This window comes from Sarcophilus harrisii, chromosome 4 (genome assembly GCF_902635505.1).
Source record: "Sarcophilus harrisii chromosome 4, mSarHar1.11, whole genome shotgun sequence".
Classification (NCBI taxonomy): Eukaryota; Metazoa; Chordata; class Mammalia; order Dasyuromorphia; family Dasyuridae; genus Sarcophilus; species Sarcophilus harrisii.
Window position 1 is genome coordinate 25,101,756 of NC_045429.1, and position 15,673 is coordinate 25,117,428.

The following is a 15,673-nucleotide window of genomic DNA, read 5'->3' on the forward strand; positions in this document are numbered from 1 at the left end:
AAATCCGATGTGACCTAGAACTTTGTTTTTAATACTCACTCAAGCATCAGTTCTTGTGACATCATCTGTAAAATGAGGGGACTGAACTGAATGATCTCTAAGGCCTTTTACATCACAAAAATCTTACAATTTGGCAATTTCTCTGCCTTTGGTATTTAAGTAAGCTCCAAGTTGCGATGTTGTAATGTTGTGAGCCTGTAAACTAGTGCTTCAGCTTTTTGCAAATAAACCCAAATGCTATAAAATAGGTTAGAACCCTCATTGAAATTGCATTTAGTTTTATCTTTATTAATCCTTAATAAAAGCAACATAGTCGACAGAATTTAGGTGTTCCTTAGCAATAGCTAAAAATGGAGTTGACCTTTTTACCACTAAAAGATCCAGGGAGTTTTAGGAAATCAATCAACCAACTCACCTTGAAGCAGAATTGGAAAATGTGTCTCAGAAAAAGTAGAGGAGGTGGTTTGGTCCTTGAAATTCACTTAGATAGCTTATATGCTCCTTGCTAGGTATAAGAAGCCATCACAGACCATATATGTGTGTTTGTGAGGGAAGGAAGAGGATCTTCCCTTTCCCCATGGGCATTCCAAGTCAGACAGGAAAAGTGAGAGTACCAGGGAATGCACCCGCTCCTTTAAAATCTACCAAATGGATTTCATGGCCCAGTGACCAGTCATTTTTGATGTTGTCCCCAGTTTCAGGAGAGGTACACACATGAGGACTAATCAAAAGCCTCTGGTTGTGCATGATCTTTATCAAAGGGCTCACTGGAAGGAACCAAAGTTTGTCCCCTTCTTCATGGAATGCTCCATGGTGGATAATCTACGATGTTCTGTGGAATGGCCACTGTTGCATTTAATTAATTTAGTTCAACAAATATTTGTTGGAATAATACTATATGATGATCAATTCTGATGGATGTGGCCCTCTTCAACAATGAGATGAAACAAATCAATTCCAATAGGGCAGTAATGAACTGAACCAGCTACGCCCAGAGAAAGAACTCTGGGAGATGACTATGAACATAGAATTCCCAATCCCTCTATTTTTGCCCGCCTGCATTTTTTATTTCCTTCACAGGCTAATTGTACACTATTTCAAAATCCAATTCTTTTTGTACAGCAAAATAACTGTATGGACATGTATACTTATATTGTATTTAACTTATATTTTAACATATTTAACAAGTATTGGTCAACTTGCCATTTGGGGGAAGAGGTGGGGGGAAGAAGGGGAAAAGTTAGAACAAAAGGTCTTGCAATTGTTAATGCTGAAAAATTACCCATGCATATATCTTGTAAATAAAAAGCTATAATAATTAAAAATAGTTATCAAAATATTAAATAAATAGGAAATCACATGGGAAAAAAAAAACAAATATTTGTTGGGTACATACTGTATATTAGGCACTGGGATAAGTGGGAAGGACATAAATATCCCACCCTAAATCCCTGCCTTTGAGTTTATACACTATATAAACAGAGAAGTCCATTTACATTGATTTGGAAAGGAGAGCACCAAGAAATAGAGTGAGTTGAGAGGGTATGGAAGTCAAGGGAAGTTTCTTGAAGGAAATGGTCCCTGAGCTGAATCTTTAAAAAAGGTGAGGATGATGAGGTAGAGATGAATAGAAGATGAGGAAAAAAGTCATGAAGATACTGCATAAATGATAGTTGTTATTATTATTATTATTCCATGTATGGCAGATAACCTATGGAAAAGCTCAGAAATAGGAGATAGGGTGCCAAATTTGGGGGACCACAAGTAGATTCATTTGGTTGCAACTGAAAATGTATCAAGGGGAAAAATGTGAAATAAGTCTATAGGATAGGAGAGAATTAGTCTGTGAAGAGACTTACACGATAAGATGAGGAATATGTACAACCAGATCTGTGTCTTTAGGTTGATTCTTAGTTGAGAAGGGAGAGACTAGTTGTAACAACCCAGGGGAGAGGTGATGGGGGCCTGACTGTGTCAGCGCTGCAAGACAGGTGAGATATGGAGATGTCAGATTTTGCAGCTGACTGGGATGGGCTTGGGCAATGGGAAGGCAAAGAAGGGGGAAGGAACCATTGGTGACCTCCAGAAGGTTGGGAACCTGGGAGACTAGATGGACAGTGGTGACCTCCAGAAGAATAAGCAAATTTAGAGGGAAAGGTAAGGCTATTTTAGGTATAATTAGTTTAAAATGACTTTTAGATATTCTTATGAAGTTGGTGAAATGGGACCGAACTCTAAGAGGAGGATTGGGACTTGGGAGTCATCGGATCCTAGCTCAGACCACTGAGTCCAAATGTCTAACTCCACAGAGGAGGCCAAGGTTGGTGAAGAGGCTGCCGGAGGTCACAGGACCAGTAAGGGTCACAGATGAAATCTGAAATCTGGTTCTCTGACTAGAACTACAATCCACTTAGCCACCCGGCCTTCGTGATTCACCTGCATAGATCATCACCCTAAGACCACCTGGAAAAGTGTCTATACAGAGGACGCTCAGAATTTGAACATAAGTATGTGTGCATGTGTGTGTACTTTACTGCCTTGGTCACTCTTTTTTCCCAAGCCCTCTAACCTCCTCTCTTACCCTATCTCCTGCTTCCTTCTCTGTTCCACATGTAATGGCTGTGCAGCAAAGTTGGATGAGCAGCAAAGCTGCTTATTTTCTTATTCCCTACTTCCAACAGGAAAAGAAAGAATCTAGTTTTCCCCAGACACTCCTTTCTCCTCTCACTAGGTGGTCCCAGAGGTATGGCTTTTTCTTGGCCTATAACTCTCCCTTTTTCTTTCTCAGGTCAGACCTTGGAGATTTGTTTAGGGAGCTGAGCTAGTGACCCACTGGCCAGACTAGGGCAAAATGATGCTGTGATTCCCTGCAGGGAAAGTGATCCGGGTAACAGGGATATATAACCTTAATTATTTGATGTCAACTCTATCTTTAAAAAACAAACAGCTTTTATAGGTCCTATTTTCCCAGCCCACTTCTCACTTCCTTTTCTAATTCCTTAAAAAAGCCATTTACACTAGGTGCTTCCAGAATCTCTCTTCTCTGTCTCTAATCTAGCTTCTGCCTTAAAAAAAAGTATATATTGCCTACACACACATACACACACATACACACACTCACACATACACAGACACACTGACACACACACTCTCACACACACTCACACACCCCCATATACACTCACACATACACTACACACACCACACACATACACTCACACACTCACACACTCTCACATACTCACACACACACATCACCCCTCTCCAAATTAGCTAATGGTTTCTTGCCTCTATTTTTATAGTCTTTAAAAAATCCTAGTTTTGTTTATTAATTCACTGGCTTTTATTTTTAGAACTTGTGTTTTACATTTGAGGAGCTGGACTAATTTGTTGCTTAAGGGTTGTTTTGGTTTAATTGCATGCCCAATTCATTCATCTCCTGTTACTCTCATTTGTTAATGAATGTATTTAGAAATATGAATTTTCCCTTATGGTCTGCTTTAACTGCACAAGATAAGTTTTGCTTATTTTTTTCATCGTTTTCTTTTTTTTTTTTTTTTTACAAAATACATAGATCCTTTGCTTTTGCTTTTTGATACACATAGGACTATATTATTTAGTTTCCATTTAAGTATGAATCCTCTCTTCAAATTATCTTTATTGCTTATAATTTTTATTGCACTGTGGCCAAGAAAGGATGTCTTTGATATCTCTGCTCATCTAATTTTGTTTATGATATTTTAATATCCTAGTATATAGTTAGTTTTTTTGTAGCAGTCTATGCAATATATGTATATATATACACACACACACTATATATATATATATATATATGTATATACACATATATATGTATATGTGTAAATATATACATATGGACACACATATATGTATGTATGTAGTTATATAGGTACGTAAAATGATAACCATAAGGAATAGGGATTGGAGCTAGAGAATTCCTGGGGGAAGAAATGTCTTTTACTAGTACAGGTCATCACATTCTCCAGAGCCAATACTCTTGAAGAGTTGCTTTGAACACTGAGGATTCATTATTTGCCCAGAATCTCACAGCCAATATGTGTTAGGGATGACATCAATGATCAGGATCTCTTGGCTTTAATATCTCTCTCTCTTTCTCTCTCCTCCTCTTCTATTCCACATAGCATCTCATAGATAACTCATGCTAAATTTTCTAAAATTCTATTCAGATCTTTAACACTTTTCTTGTTGATCTTGTTGATAAATTCACCTAAGTCTGAAAAGTATACATTAAAATCCTCAAAAAGTATTTCTTTGCTTTCCATTTATCCCTGTGGTAATTTAGTTTTTCCTTGGGTATTTCAGGTGCTATGCTATTTGGTACTTATAAATTTAATATTGATATTACTTCATTAGCTCTAATGAACTTTAGTGCCCTAATCTCCTTACTGCTTAATTCCTGCAGTAGCTTCTGGGGAAATGTCCTTGTTCCAAGTGTCCCCTTATTCCAAAACATTCTTCACTCAGCCCTAAAGTGATTTCCCTAAAACACAGATCTAAACATGGCACACACACCCCAATAAAATGTAGCTTCCTATGGGCTCCAGGAGCAAATACAAAATGCTCTGTTTGCCATTCAAAGTTCTCCATGACCTGGCTTCCTTCTACCTTTCCAGTGTCTAGTACAAAGTTGGTTCTTAATATATTTTTATTAAATTGAATTGAATTGTTTGGACAGGTAAGAGGAGAACAGGAGAGAGGCAGAGTATTTGACACCAAATAATGTCAAGAATACAGGATATAAAATGTGTTGGTTTTCAAGAACATAATTTAAAAGTATTATGGTTCTGCCTAGCCTTATTTCTATTTTCATCAATCCTGAATTGAACTGAGTGTGGCTTTTTTTTTTTTAAATCTTTAGATGTTCACTAACAATTACTTCAAAAACTTTTTCTAGAGTTTTTCCAGGAATTGAAATAATATTTACTGATTTCAGTTAAGCAAAAACCTTCTAAATTCATTTTGAAAAACTAATCTCTTTGCTTTTAAAATAATCTGGGACATATTCCCTTGCAGCCTTTCAGTAACTTTCCCCTACTCATGATCTTTTTTTCTTTGAATTTATTTAGTATATTATTTTCCCCAGTTACATGTAAAAAGAATTTTAATATTCATTTTTAAAACTCTAAGTTCCAAATTTCTCCCTTCCTCTCTCCCTATTCCACCCCTTATTGAGAAGGCAAGCAATTTGATATAGGTAATAAATGTGTTGTCATACAAAATATTTCTATATTAGTCATGTTGTGAAAGAAAAATAAAATAAAAAAAAACCATGCTTCAATATGTATTCAGACACCATCAGTTTTTTCTCTAGGGATGGATAACATTTTTCATCATAAGTCCTTCAGAGTTTTTTTGGACCATTATAATGCTGAGAATAGCTAAGTCATTCACAGCTGATCATCTTACAGTATTGCTGTTATTTTGTGCACAGTACATTTCACTTTGCATCAGTTCGTGGAAGTCTCTCCAAGTTTTCTGAGAGCATCCTGCTCATCCTTTCTTATAGCACAATAATATTTCATCATAATCACAACCACAACTTATTCTGCCATTCCCCAATTGATGGGCATCCCCTCAGCTTCCAATTCTTTGTCACCAAAAAAAGAGCTGCTATAAATATTTTTATATGTATGTCTTTTTCTTTTTTGTTTTTTATCTCTTTGGGGTACAGATCTAAAAGTGGTATTGCTAAATCAGAGTATGCACAGTTTTATAGTCCTTTAGACATAGTTTCAATTGCTCTACAGAATGGTTGAATCAGTTCACAACTCCACCAACAATGCATTAATGCCTTACTTTGCCTCTATGTCCCCTTTACTATTTGTCATTTTCCTTTTTTGTCCTATTAGCCAATCCAGTACACATGAGTTAGTACCTCAGAATTGTTTTAATTTGCATTTTCCACATCAGTATTAAGTTAGAACATTTTTTCATATGGCTATAGATAGCTTTGATTACTTCATCTGAAAACTGTTCATATCAATTGAGTAATGGCTTTTATTTTTAGAAATTTGCATCCTTCTCTATATGTTTGAGAAATGAGGCCTTTATCAGAAAAACCTGCTTCAAGTTGTTTTTCATAGTTAGTATTGCTAATTGTATTTCCCTCTATCCTACCCCCTTCATTTATTTCATTCTCTCTCTCCTTTTACCCTGTTCTTCAAGTGTTTTACTTCTGATTTCTCCCTGTCCCAATCTTCCCTCTTTTCTATCACCTCTCTTTCCTCTCCTTTTTTCCTATAGGGTAAAATAGATTTCTATACCAAATTGAGTATGTATGTGAGTCCCTCTTCGAGTCAATTCTGATGAAAATAAGTTCACTCATTACTTTTCACCTCCTTCTTCTTCTCCTTCCACTATAAAAGCTCTTTCTTATGTGAGATAACTTCCTCTATTTTACCTCTCCTATTCCCTTTCTCCACATTGCTCTCTCACTCCTTAATTTTATTTTTTTAGATGCCATCCCTTTATTTTCAACTCACTCCCAAGCCTTTTAACTGCCCTAATAACAAGAAAGTTCCAATAAGTTATAAGTATCATCTTTCCATCTAGGAATGTTAATAGTTTAACCTTATTAAATCTTTTAGGATTTCTCTTTTCTATTTCTCTTTTTATGCTTCTCTTAAGTCTTGTATTTGGAAATCCAATTTTTCTATTCTGGTCTTTTCATTAAGAATGTTTGAAAGTTCTCTATTTCATTTAATATTCAGTTTTCCCCTGAAAGATTATATTCGAAAGTTTCGTTATCTTATCTCCTTTGCCCTCCAGAATATGTGATATTCCAAACCCTCTTTTTTTTTTATGTAGAAGCTACTAAATCTTCTGTTACTGTGATTGCAGCTCCACAATATTTAAATTGATTCTTTCTGATTGCCTGCAATGTTTTCTCCTTGATCTGGAAGTTCTGAAATTGACTATAATATAAATATAATGTAATGTAATATAATATAATATTTTGGGATCTGTTTCAGGTGGTGATCAATGAATCCTTTCAATTTGCACTTTACCCTCTAGTTCTGGTATATTAGGACAGTTTTTCATAATAATTTCTTGAAAGATGGCTAGGCTCTTTTTTTGATAATGGCTTTCAAATAGTCCAATAATTTTAAAATTATCTCTCCTTAATCTATTTCCCAGGTTAGTTGTTTTTTCAATGAGGTATTTCACATTGTCTTCTATTTTTTCATTCTTTTGATTTTGTTTTATTGTTTCTTGATTTCTCATAAAGTCAGTAGTTGCTGTTTGCTCAATTCTAATTTTCTTCAGTGAGCTTTTATATCTCCTTTTCCATTTGACAATTATACTTTTAAGGCATACTCATTTTTCATGAATTTCTTATATCACTTTCATTCCTCTTCCCAAATTTTCTTCTATCTCTCTTACTTCATTTTAAAAATTGTTTTTGAGCCTTTCCATGGTCTGAGATAAATTCAAATCATTTTTGGAGGCTTTGGATGGAGGAGCTTTGAATTTGTTATCTTCTTCTGAGTGTTTGCTTTGATCTTCATTGTCACCATAGTAACTTTATATATGGTCAGAATATTTTTCAGTTGTTTGTTCATTTTCCTGGCCTATTTCTTGACTTTCAACTCTTTGTTAAAATAGGACTCTGCTGATGATTTCAGAGATTTCAGAGAGGCTGGAGAGAACTGATGCTGAGTGAAATGATCAGAATCAGGAGATCATTATATACTTCGACAATACTATATGATGATCAATTCTGATGGACGTGGCCCTCTTCAACAATGAGATGAACCAAATCAGTTCCAATTGTTCAGTAATGAAGAGAACCAGCTACACCCAACGAAAGAACTATGGGAAATGAGTGGACCACAAATAGCATTTCCAGTCCCTTTGTTTTTGTCCACTTGCATTTTTGATTTCCTTCTCAGGTTATTTTTACCTTATTTCTAAGTCTGATTTTTCTTGTGCAGCAAAATAACTGTATGGACATGTATACATATATTGTATTTAACATATACTTTAACATATTTAACATGTATTGCTCAACCTGCCATTTAGGGGAGGGGGTGCAGGGAAGGAGGGGAAAAGTTGGAACAGAAGGTTTTGCAAGAATCAATGCTGAAAAATTACGCATGCATATGTCTTGTAAACAGAAAACTTTAATTTTAAAAAATAGGGCTCTGCTTCCAGGGTGCAGGGTGTGCTGTTTCAGGTTTCAAGGGTTTTGTGCTCTTTCTGCTGTGCCATGTAGTTGCCCCTCAATGATCTTTCAAAGAAGCAACTTAACAACATTGTATCTTATCTCTATTCTAAGTTTTTTGTAAATTGGTTTACTGAATTTCTTATTTTTAGAAACTTTTATTGAAGCTTTTTATTTTCAAAACATATCCAAGGATAATTTTTCTCCACTGATCCTTGCAAAACCTTGTGTTCCAATTCCACCCCCTTCTCTCCACCCCCTTCCCTAGATGGCAAGGAATCCAATATATATTAAACATGGTAAAAATATATATGTAAATCCAATATGGTTTACTAAATTTCTTATATATTTCTTCTTCCTGAATAAGTAGTCTGTAATATCCTCAAATTCCAGTGTTACTTCTAATCTTGCTTGCATTTATTTTCACTCAAATGCTGCCCTTATCATTGTGGAACCAAACTACATGGAAGCTTTACTTTTTTTATATAACAGGGAGACAGACATGTAGTTTGTCTTTGCTCAACTCCCAAATGGAAATAAACACAAATTTAACAATCTGTGGGTTACTCTCATGCCTAGGAGATGAGAAATGCCTGGGCAAGATATGAGGAATGCACGGAATGGATAATATATGATTGTTAATAAAACTTCTACTTTCTTACCTGTTATTAAATACTCTATGCCATATGTGACTATAAACGAGTTTAAATAAAATGAAATAGTTAAGAGATGCATGGAAAGAATCACTGGGATGAAAACAAAAGAAACTATAACTTTTAATTGGATGTATTAGACTCAGTTCCAAGTGAATATAAGAAAACAGTACTATTCACACAAGGAGTTAGTGACATACTGTTGCTCTAATAATTTCAAAAGGACCCAGGAAGCTCAGCAGATACCCCAGAGAGCCCATGTAATTACTGATGAACTTTTCTGACTTTTGGAGTTTTATTGTCAGATCCTTTATATTTTGTCATTGAAACTACATGCTCTTTGTTTCACTCTCCAATCAGAGGGGTTTCAGGGACAGAAAGTATTTATAAAGTATGAGTACCAAGGCTCATGTGATCTTACAGGATGGTGAGATTCCAAGTCCTAAAGAAATCCAAAGAAGAGCAGTCAGAGAGGAAATGAATGACTAAGAAAGACAGTAGTATTTTTTGAAAATTATTTTTATTCATTTTGTCAACTGTTTCCCATTACATATAAAAGAATTTTTGCCAATCATTTAAAAAACTTTCGAGTTCCAAATTCTCTCCTTCCCTTCTTGAGAAGGCAAACACTTTAATTTCAGTTATACATGTGCTAACAATTATACATGTTAGTCAAGTTGCAAAAGAAAACACAAAACAAAATAAAACAATAGAAACAAAGAAAGCTTGAAATGGTATCCTCAATCTGCACTCAAAGTTCATCAGTTCACTTTCTAGAGGTGAATAACATTTTTCATCACGGGCCCTTTGGAATTGTCTTAAAAGTTTCACAGTTGATTACCCTTAGAATATCACTCTTAAGGTTCAGTGTTCTGATTCTGCTCACTTCACTTTGCCTGAGTTTATATAAATCTTCTCAGGTCTTTCTTTTTATGCTTCTCAAGTCTTGTATTTGAAAGTTAAAATGTTCTATTCAGGGGTCAGCTAGGTGGTTAAATGGATAGAGTACCTGCCCTGAAGTCAGGAGAACCTGAGTTCAAATGTGGTCTCAGACATGTAACATGTCCTAGTTGTGTGACCCTGGGCAAGTCACTTAACCCGAATTGTCTCAGCAAAGAAAAAGAAAAAAGAAAATGTCTTTCTCTACAGAAATGTTTGAAAGACCTTTTTTTCATTAAATACAAATTTTTCCTTTGAAGGATTAAACTCACTTTTGCTGAATAGGTTATTTTTGGTGTAATTCTAGTTCTTTTGCCCTCAAGAATATCATATCTCAAGCCCTTTGATTTTATACCATGGAAACAGCTAAATCTTTTGCGATAAATAAAATTGTGATTGTTAACTATGACTCCATGATATTTGAATTGTTTCTTTCTAGCTGCTTGAAATATTTTCTCTTTGATCTGGGAGCTCTGGAATTTGGAAATTTTCTTTTTGGATCTTTTTCTGATGGTAATTGGTACATTCTTTCAGTCTGTATTTTATCCTCTGGATTCAGGACATTGGGAAGTTTCCCTTGTTAATTAAAGTATGATGTCCAGGCTCTTATGTTGATCATGACTTTCAGGTAATCCAATAGTTCTTAAATCATTTCTCTTCAATATATTTTCTAGGTCAGTTGTTTTTCCAAAAAGATATTTCACATTTTTTTCTTTTCCTCATTCTTTTGACTTTGATTATTTCTCAATGTCTCAAGAAGTCATCATTTTCTATTTGTCCAATTCTAATTTTTAAGGAATTATTTTCTTAGTGAGTTTTGAGAATTTGGCCAATTCTGCTTTTTTTTTTTTTTTTTTTTTTTGCTGGGGCAATTGGGATTAAGTGATTTTCCCAGGGTCACACAGCTGGGAAGTGTTAAGTGTCTGAAACTTCAAATCTGTTTGAACTCAGGTCCTCCTGACTTCAGGGATGGTGCTCTATCCACTGCACCACCTACCTGCCCCCAATTCTGCTGTTTAAGGAGTTATTTTCATCAGTGATTTTTTTGTACCTCTCTTTCCATTTGGTCAGTTCTGGTTTTTAAGATGTTATTTTCTTCAATATTTTTGCACTTCTTTTACCAAGATGTTAATTGTCTTTTTACAGTTTTCTTTCTTTGCTCTCATTTCTTTACCTAATTTTTCCTCTAACACTCATTTGAGTTAGCTCTTCCAGAAATTCTTGCAGACATTTTTCTTTAATACTTTGCTTGTAGCTCTTTTGACTTTGTTGTCTTCTTTTAAGTTTATGTCTTGATCCTCCCTATCATCATAATAGCTTTTTATGGGCAGGTTCCCTTTTTTGTTTATTTGCTAATTTTCATTCTATTTTTTCTCAATATTATTTTATTTTTCCAAATACATGTAACATAGTTTTCCACATTCATTTTTGTAAATTTGCGTTCCAAATTTTTTCTCCTTTTCTCCCTTACCTCCCTTTCCCTAAGACAGCAATCTGATATGTTATATATGTATAATACTCTTAAACATATTTCTGCATCTGTCATGTTGTATAAGAAAAATCAGATTATAAGGGGAAAAAACATGAAAAACCACCAACAACATAATGTTTAAATACTATGTTTTGAGCTACATCCAGTTTCCATAGTTCTCTCTCTGGATTCAGCTGGCATTTTCCATGCCAATTCTATTAGAATTGTCTTTGATCACTGCACTATGGAGAAGAGCTGAGTCTATCATAGTTAGTTGATCATCACATGATGTTGCTATTACTGTGTATAATGATCTGATTCTGCTCACTTCCTTCAACATCAGTGCATGTAAGTCTTTCTAGGCTTTTCTGAAATCAGCCTGCTCATCATTTCTTATAGAACAATAATATTCCATGACATTCATATACTATCACTTATTTAGCCATTCTCCAACTGATGGGCATCCACTCAGTTTCCAATTCCTTGCCACTACAAAAAGGGCTGCCATAAATATATTTGTACGTATAGGTCCTTTTTCCTCTTTTAGAATCTCTTTGGGATACTGACCTAGTATATAGTCCATTTCTTGATTTGGAACTTTATATTAATCTTGGGCTCCATTCCAGGTGTGGCAGGGAATGGGATCTGGCTTAAGTTTCAGGCCTTTTCCACACTGCTATTTTCACTATTAGTTCTAGGTGTTTGGAAATATTTCGTGCCCTCTGAGGTGGTATAATTTGGTGTGCTCACTGCTGTCTTGGTTCACACTCTCTCTGATCTTTCTGATATTTTAGGATTGCAATCAATACTCAATAATGGTATTTTTGACAGAAATAGGGAAATGAGGAGAATGAGTTTTGGGGAAAGATAATGAGGGCAATTTTTGATATTTTGAGATAGTAATCTAGACTAGCAGGTAGCTGGTGATGTAGAATTAGAGTGAAGGAAAGAGATAAGGGCTGGACATATAGACTTGTGAATTATCTACATAAAGCGATAATTGTACTCCTAGGAGCTGATAAGGTTACAAGAGAGCCTGGAGTGAAAAAATATGAAGACCTGAGACAGAGCCCTGGAAGACATTTATATATAGTGAGTGAGAAATAGATGATGATATTGAGTTAGAATGAACCTTCATAATCATCTCTGAAAAATAATCTCCATTACAACATACCCAGCAACTGGTCATTTGGATTCTGCTTAAAGACTTCCCCAGGGGAAGAACTCATTATTTCTAATGTAGCTCATTACAACTTTAGTTCATTCTAATTACTAGGAAGTATCCTTCTCTAACTAGCCTAACTGAGCTTTTTTGCAACTTCCATCTTTTCTAATTCTATCCTCTTGGGCTCCCTTCTCTCTTTCATGTGATAGCCTTTTTGGCTGAGGGAAGGACATAAGGGGAGGGAGGCAATCAGGGTTAAATGACCTGCCTTAGAGTCACACAGCTAGTAAGATCTGAAATTGAAGTTGAACTCAGGTCCTCCTGATTCCAGGACTGGTGATCTATCCATTGCACCATCTGCCTACTCCATCTGATAGACTTTTAGAAAAATAAATTTTTTAATTTTTAAATATTAGCTTTTTTACTGCTCACACATCACACATATTGAGAGCACATGAAAAACAAGACCTGTTACTCACACGTGTAGTTATTCATAACAAATTTCCACATTGGCCATGCTCTAAAAGAAATTCGTCTCTTTCTTCATTCTGAGCCTTTCCCTCTCTAATAGAAGGGGATAGTATGTTTCATTATTAGACCTCTGGAGTCCTGGTTAATCATTTTTCTGATTAGAATTCAGTACAATAACATTCTATCATGTTTATATCTCATAACTTGTTCATCCATCTCCTAGTTAGTGGGCACCCCTTCTAATTCCTATTCTTTGATATCTCAAAAGGAATTAAAATTTTTTATACATACTTAGCATTTGTTTTGTTTGGGATTAATCTCTCTCTTAATCTCCTTCACTCTTTAATTCCCCATATTCATTTCTCCCCTTTTCCTCTTTATATACATTATGTGTAGTCTTCTCCTTCCATTCTTTTCTTAAGATCATCAAGGCAGTGCTCAAGAATTTTACATTCTACTAGGAGAAAACTCTTTGTCTGTCTCTCTCTCTCTCTGTCTCTTTCTTTTTCTCTCCTCTCCCCAGCTCTCTCTCTCTCTCTTTCTTTCCCTCTCTCTATAGATAGATACATACATACATTCACACATATATATACACATATGTACACATAAATACACAAAATAAATATAAAACATCATATGTATATTATGTGAATATATATTATAAATAAAATATATGCATATCTAATATACATTTATATGTGTATGTATATGCTTTGTAAGTTATATTATAAATATAAACAATTATTTATGTATGTCTAAATATATATGTATAAATTATAGAATATGACTAAAAAAAAAGATCACCAAGGCATAATAGAACCACTCTTGGGCCTTGTCTAATTGGACTCTCTTTATGAAACTTTATGATGATAGGGTTCAGAAGACAAACACGTATCATTTCACATATTTGAATGTAAGCAATTTATTTTTCGCCTAGTCCTTTATCATTTTTCATTCATATTTACTTTTTTATGTCTCTTTTCATTCCTATGTTTGTACTTTAAAGTTTCTCTGCAGCTCTGGTCTTTTCATCAGGAATGCTTGGAATTTCTCTATTTCATTAAAAAGTCCATTTTCCTCTCTAAAGTATTATGCTCCATTTTGCTGGGTAAGTTATTGGCTGTGAGCCCGCATCCTTTGCCTTCTGGAATATCATATTTCAAGTTTTCTGCTTTTTTATAGTGGTTGCTGCTTGATTATGTGTGGTCCTTACTGATACTTCTTGATATTTGAATCCTTTCTTTCTGGTTGTTTTATAGTATTTTTTTCTTCAACCTGGAAACCCTGGATTTTGGCTATGGAACTTCCTGAGAGTTTTCATTTGGGTGTATTTTTCAGGAATTTACTAGTTAATTCTTTCTATTTCTATTTTATTCACTGAATCTCAAAGATCTAGACAGTTTTAACATTTCTTGAAATTGGTTTAAAACTCTGGTTATGGTGTTTAGCTTAAGGATTCTTAAAGTTTTTCTCCATAATCTGCATTCCAACTTGGTTTTGCTATGAGATATCTTATGTTTTCTTCTCTTTTTTGAGCTTCTTAAAGAAAACTTTAAAATTTCTTGTCTCATGGAGTCATTGGCTTCTTTTTGGTCCATCTGAATTTTTAAGGTGTTTGTTGTTTGGGCAAGGTTTTATTTCTCCTGTGCCAAGCAAATAATCCTCTTTCCAATTCTTTCTTCCATGGCTCTCATTTCTTTTCCAATTTTTTCTTTAAGCATTTTTATATATTTTATAAAAACATTAAAAATTCTTTTTAATTCCTTGCTTAATTTCTTCCAAGAATTCTAGCTGAGTTTTTTCTATACTATGTTTTTCTCTGTGATAATGCCTGTAGGGCATTGGAATTGGAATAATTCTCTTCTGTGTTTGTGCTTGAGCATCCCTGCCAACATGATACCTCATTATGGTGGGGGTGTTTTTTGCTTGCCTATTCCTTCAATCTACTTCCTGACTTTGAACTTGATGTTGGGCTCTTCTAAAACTTCTAGAGAGAAAGTCTGGGTTGGTTCTGTTCCTATTTTCTTGGGAACATTGAGTATTGTGTTACTCCAGAATGTCAGGAACAGTCTCTTCAAATAATCTAGAATCTTATCTAGATTTTCTAGATAAATTCTAGAAATCTAGAATTTCAGTGCTCTCCAAATAATCTAGAGTTAGTCTAATTATTGCTTTTTCTAACTCCCCACCTCCAGGCTACTCTGAGCTCTACAAGTTCTTGACCTGAATTTGGGTCCAAGCTTTGACTGTTGCTGGACCCTGCCCCATCAGCCAACGGGAAAGCTCTATTGGGTTCCAGCAGCAGAATTATAGGCTCCTGGGATTCCCTGATTATTCCCTTCAGGCTAAGCTAGACATTGGAAGTGAAATCCTGCTCTCTGCCTGAGGTCTGCTACACCACTGTTGCTATTGCTGTTTCTGAATGGCCTCCTTTCTCTATCCACTCCCTATAACCTTATTTCTGGGAACACTGTGACCATATGGGCTCCCTTTTCCCTTCATCCTAGATCTATGACCTGGGACTGAGTTGCTGAGCTGCCAGGTATCACCTATTCTTGTTGCAGTGTCCCAATGTGAGTTTGGGGGTTGTATGGGTCTGAGACCTACTCTTCCCTGGTACACATCTTCTCTCTGGGCTCTTCTCCAGACTAAACATTTCCAATTCCTTCAACCTCATAATGGCATAGACTCAAAGTCCTTCACCACTCTAATGGATATGCCTTGGACACTTTCTAGATCATCAGTGTCAAACAGCAGTGCCCAGAACA

The 15,673-nt window shown here is 35.1% G+C and overlaps 1 long non-coding RNA gene across 4 annotated transcripts in view; it reads right to left on the minus strand.

The window, feature by feature from the left end:
• The window catches only part of LOC111720319, an 83,227-nt gene that overhangs the window by 41,696 nt on the left and 25,858 nt on the right, over positions 1 to 15,673 (minus strand). The gene's annotated exons all lie outside the window — the stretch shown is intronic.